At 41.4% G+C, this 6000-nt stretch overlaps 2 non-coding genes across 2 annotated transcripts; both read left to right on the top strand.

Annotated features, from left to right (window-relative positions):
* The first annotated feature begins 2313 nt into the window (after positions 1–2313).
* Positions 2314–2385, top strand: trnac-gca (transfer RNA cysteine (anticodon GCA)). Its single transcript has one exon. It is a non-coding gene; the product is annotated as a tRNA-Cys (tRNA).
* Positions 2386–3171: 786 nt separating this feature from the next.
* trnac-gca (transfer RNA cysteine (anticodon GCA)) lies at positions 3172–3243 on the top strand. The gene has a single exon. It is a non-coding gene; the product is annotated as a tRNA-Cys (tRNA).
* Positions 3244–6000: the final 2757 nt, after the last annotated feature.

The raw sequence follows: 6000 nt of genomic DNA, 5'->3' as shown, positions 1-6000 counted from the left end.
AAGGTTTTACAGTATTAGATTAATTTGTTACTTAAAATCACAGACTCACCAGTACATTTCGAGAGTTTAATGGAATTTTGGTCACGACTGACGTCATTTTCGACATGACAGGTGACTGTATCATTATGCATTTTATACAGTACAAGAGTTTTGTTGTCATCTTCCAACCGAGTGAATGATGCTGAAGTAAAGGTCCAGCTGAAGTGCAGGTTGTCTCCATCAGCAGAACAGAACACTTTCATGACTCCAGAGAACAAGCAGCCGTAGGACAATTTCACTGAGAACACCTGAGCTGTAGGTTAGAGATAAATATTTCAGGATTAATTACTACAGACGCCATAATTAAACAGTGAATCAAAGCAAAATTATGAGAAGAAATAAGAAGGATTAAATCAAAGGTTCAATAAAAAAATTTAAATCATACATTTTGTTTGGTTATTATGTACATTTCTGCATTTTTTAATTAGATGGAGCCTCATTTGCATAAATAAATATTAAAATATTAAAATAAATTTTAATAGAGACTATAGTGTGGATGAATGTTTATGTTTTATACAATTATGAAATAACTTGTAGTGTGCTGTGTGATGTGATTAGAGGTTGTGTGGTCCTACCTTCAATGGTCACCTGGAAAGTAGAACTGCCTTTACTTTTCTCATCTCCATCAACGATGTTTAAAGTGTATGTTCCAGAGTCGCACCTCTCTGCACTGGTTAGTATCATAGTTTTACTATCATTAGCAAACTGCCATCTTGGACAATCTGTTGTTGGTGGGGAACTTTGGGTTTTTCTATATCTTAAAATTAATGTATCAGTCTTTAGGAGGTCAAACCCATCCTCCCAGGGCATTTGCAGTTGCAGTCGTTGTCCCACAGCCACATAACACGGTTTAATCTGATTAAATCTACAGACAACATGATCCTGAAACAGTGAACCTGCAGAGGAAGAAAAAATCTTCAGCATTCTGTTAATATTACAGCAAACTGAAAGACATCTCTGATATGTACAAACTTCAAAAGAATATATTCTCTGATTATTGACTTATTTGTTCAATTTTATCTACAATTAAATGGCAGGAAAATCATTCTAACAGCACAGCAAACATCATCCAAAAACTATTTTCATATACAAATTATGTAAAATGACATAAAATAGATGATGCACCATTTGCATAAACACACATAAAATAACCCCCACCGCCCCACCACCAAATTAAAAAATAAATATTGGATGTTGTAGAATCTAATAATAGTAGTAATAATAATAATAATAATAATAATAATAATAATAATAATAATAATAATAATAATAATAATAAATAATTCTGTATTACGTTTTAACAATAGACAATAGAATTTATGGTGTTTTTTTCTAAAACATAATTTGATTGAAGTCATTCACAGAAATTCTCTACTATTGAAGTGTTCATTAAAAGCTGACAGATTTACTGATATCTGATCTCACAGGTTTAAACTACATTTAGACCATTTCTCATTTCATAAAGCAGAAACTGTACAACTGCACATGTAGTAAATAAATGAATCATGCATTATTAGAAGATAAAACTTACCCATGACAACGTGGGTGTAAATCAACAGGACTCCAAAAATGACCTGTATTCTCATTTTGTCCAGAGAACAGTCCTCTCTCTGTACTTGATGGAGATCTTGGACCTGAGTGATGAACGACTACAAAAGCAAGACGGAGCTTCTTTTACAGAACTATTCAATTCAATTCAATTTACTTAAATTTAATTACATTTTTTTAGCACTTTTTACAATTGACATTGTCTCAAAGCAGCTTTACAGAACATAAACATAGAACAAAAGGTTATTATAAAGAATAATATAAAGATTAATAGAATACAAAATTCAAGATTAATATTAGACTATTAACTAATACCACTTTACTAAGAGACAGTTCATACACAATCTACACCCCTTGACTTGAAAGTGGTAAAGCAGCACTCTGGTTTGTTTGCCTTGTCTGAGGAAATATTTTTCTCACTCATACTTACATGGTCATACAGGGTCTAGTCTTGTCTTGTATAGTCCATGCTAAATGTATAGTATAGTGTTATTTATGTCTGTACTTTTAAGAGTCACAAACAACTGGAACTAATTTCCTTGTATGTGTCAACACACTTGGCCAATAAACCTGATTCTGAGGCTGATTCTGATTCCATGTTACCCTTTCTGATTGATCAATGAGCCATTGTTCGAATATGATTATGACAAGTTAAATTGCTTTAGAAAGCTAGCCATTTAAAACACACCAGTTGTCAGTCGAAGCTGCTTGACACTGTTGCATCTGGGGGGTATAGCTCAGTGGTAGAGCATTTGACTGCAGATCAAGAGGTCCCCGGTTCAAATCCGGGTGCTCCCTACTGGCCAAAAGTTGTCAGTCAAAGCTGCTTGAAGCTTTTGCAACTGGGGTTTAGCTCAGTGGTAGAGCATTTGACTGCAGCTCCTTATACTTTTCACAGCCAAAATGCACATGGAAATACAACAGATACTTAAGGATCTTGTCTATATACTTAATGACTGCTTTATTAAAAACACTTATACTATTCACTGCCAAAATGCACATGGAAATACAACATAAGATAATTTATCTTGTCTATATAGCTGCAACTGAAAACAAGCTTTATAAACAACACTCCTCCAGACCATGGAACCACCTTTACCGACAGAGATTGGTTTCATTGTAAAAAAATTCCTCACACAAGACCTCCTCCACCAGTAGGAACTGTTTTCATTGGGGCCCAGATGGCTGTTAAAGCATTTTAAAACACATCTGTTGTCAGTCCAAGCTGCTTGAATTTCCTTGAAGCTAATTGTAGCGGCTTGAAGCGCGTTGAAGCTGATTGACGCGGCTTGAAGCTGCCAAAATGCACATGGAAATACAACATATGATGATTTATCTTGTCTATAAAGTTGCAACTGTCAACAGGGTATATAAACAACACTCCCCCATACCATGGAACGACCTTTACTGACAGAGATTGGTTTCATTGTAAAAAATATTCCCCACACAACAAGAACTAAGCATGAATCCATGTTACCCTTTCTGATTGATCAATGAGCCATTGACAAGTAAAATTGCTCTAGAAAGCTAGCCATTTAAAACACACCTGTTGTCAGTCGAAGCTGCTTGACACTGTTGCATCTGCGGGGTATAGCTCAGTGGTAGAGCATTTGACTGCAGATCAAGCGGTCCCTGGTTCAAATCCAGGTGCCCCCTACTGGCCTTCTAACATGGAGCCTTTAATCCCTTTATACACTTCAACTCCCAAATGCATGTAAAAATATGACATGTAGTTAAGGATCTTGTCTATACACTTACTGACACAACAAAACCCCTACACCAGTAGGGATTGTTTTCATTGGTGCCCAGTTGACTGTTAAAGCATTTTACTTCAGAGCCTAAGGGCTCCTAAATAATTCTACATTCCCCTTTCTGAGTGATCAATGAGCCAATGGTCGAATATGATTATGACAAGTTAAATTGCTTTAGAAAGCTAGCCATTTAAAACACACCTGTTGTCAGTCGAAGCTGCTTGAAGCTGTTGCAACTGGGGTTTAACTCAGTGGTAGAGCATTTGACTGCAGCTCCTTATACTTTTCACAGCCAAAATGCACATGGAAATACAACAGATACTTAAGGATCTTGTCTATACACTTAATGACTGCTTTATTAAAAACACTTATACTATTCACTGCCTATACTATTCACTTATACTATTCACTATTAAATGCACATGGGAATACAACATAAGATGATTTATCTTGTCTATATAGCTGCAACTGAAAACAAGCTTTATAAACAACACTCCTCCAGACCATGGAACCACCTTTACTGACAGAGATTGGTTTCATTGTAAAAATATTCCTCACACAACAAGACCTCCTCCACCAGTAGGAACTGTTTTCATTGGGGCCCAGATGGCTGTTAATGCATTTTAAAACACATCTGTTGTCAGTCCAAGCTGCTTGAAGTTCTTTGAAGTTGGGTTCCATTTGCGCTTACGGGCCAAATGGCAGTGTAGAGTACCCAACCTTCTTGGCATCTCTGGGAGGGGTGCTGGAAAGTGCTCCGACCGGGGACTCCGCTGTTCTACTGGGGGACTTCAACGCTCACGTGGGCAGCGACAGTGACACCTGGAGGGGCGACAGTGACACCTGGAGGGGCGTCACCCCCCCCCCACCGACCTGAACCCGAGTGGTGTTCTGTTATTGTACGTTCCATAACGAACACTATGTTCAAGCATAAGGGTGTCCATCAGTACACGTAGCACCAGGACAACCTAGGTCGGAGGTCAATGATCGACTTTGTGGTTGTTTCATCTGACCTCCGGCCGTATGTCTTGGACACTCGGGTAAAGAGAGGGGCGGAGCTGTCAACTGATCACCACCTGGTGGTGAGTTGGATACGATGGCAGGGGAGGAAGTTGGACAGACTTGGCAGACCCAAACGTACTGTGAGGGTCTGCTGGGAATGTTTGGCAGAGTCTCCGGTCAGAGAGACCTTCAACTCCCACCTCTGGCAGAGCTTCAACCAGATCCCGAGGGAGGTTGGAGACATTGAGTCCGAGTGGACCATGTACTCCACCTCCATTGTCGACGCAGCCGCTTGGAGCTGTGGCCGTAAGGTCTACGGTGCCTGTCATGGCGGCAATCCCAGAACCCGGTGGTAGACCCCGGAAGTAAGGGATGCCATCAAGCTGAAGAAGGAGTCTTATTGAGCCTGGTTGGCTCGGAGGACTCTGGAGGCAACTGATAGGTACCGGAGGGCCAAGCGAGCTTCAGCCCGGGTGGTTGCAGAGGCAAAAATACAGGTCTGGGAGGAGTTTGGTGAGGCCATGGAGAAGGACTATCGGTTGGCCTCGAAGAAATTCTGGCAAACCGTCCGCCACCTCAGGAGGGGGAAGCAGTGCCCTGCACACACTGTTTACAGTGGGAGTGGGAATCTGCTGACTTCAACTGGGGACATCCTCGGACGGTGGACGGAGTACTTCGAGGATCTCCTCAACCCCACTGACATGTCTTCCACTGAGGAAGCAGAGGCTGAGGGCTCAGTTGTGGACTCGTCGATCCCCCAAGCTGAGGTCACTGAGGTGGTTGAGAAGCTCCTCGGTGGCAAGGCACCGGGGGTGGATGAGATCCGCCCTGAGTACCATAAGTCTCGGGATGTTGTGGGACTGTCATTGGCTGACACGCCAGGGAACAGTGCCTCTGGACTGGCAGACTGGGGTGGTGGTCCCTCTGTTTAAGAAGGGGGACCGGAGGGTGTGTTACAACTATAGAGGGATCACACTCCTCAGCCTCCCCGGAAAAGTCTATGCCAGGGTACTGGAGAGGAGAATTCGGCCGATAGTCGAACCTTGGTTTCAGGAGGAACAATGCGGTTTTCGTCCCGGTCGTGGAACACTGGACCATCTCGTATGCGGCATCAGTACAACCCACATGCTAAGACACTACCTAAGCTTGTTCCAGGATCCACAGTACACATGCAGACCAGACATGGATGGAAGCCTGCTGTAGTGGTGCACCAGAGAGTGGAGTCTTATACAGTGCAAACGCTTTTGCAAAGACTTTCAGGAGGAAAGTCTTTCAGGAAAGACTTGGAAAGACTTTCAGGAGGAATCGACAGCACTTGAGAAAGATACATCCAAGTCTCTGCAAAGGTGTTGATCCTGATGAACATTCGGATGACATGTCCACTCAGACACCCAGACCACATGACCTTCCACCTGAAAATTCTCCGGTGAGAATGGCTGAACATCCAACTCGCCACACTAGAAGTGGCAGGGAAGTAATACGTCCAACAAGATATAATGATTATGTTATGGACATGTGATATGGAAGTGTCTCAAAAAAAAATAGGGGTGAACAGTATTCTGTAACAGATTAAGCAAAATATTGTCAAAAAGAAATTTGAAGGGACTGATGTTTACAGAGAACACTTGTGAGTAAATGTTTACAATTGTGTTTTGGTTAG

This window comes from Tachysurus vachellii, chromosome 18 (assembly GCF_030014155.1).
Source record: "Tachysurus vachellii isolate PV-2020 chromosome 18, HZAU_Pvac_v1, whole genome shotgun sequence".
NCBI classification, from domain to species: Eukaryota; Metazoa; Chordata; class Actinopteri; order Siluriformes; family Bagridae; genus Tachysurus; species Tachysurus vachellii.
Note: the sequence above shows the minus strand (reverse complement) of the source record. Positions and strands in the feature narration are given on the sequence as shown.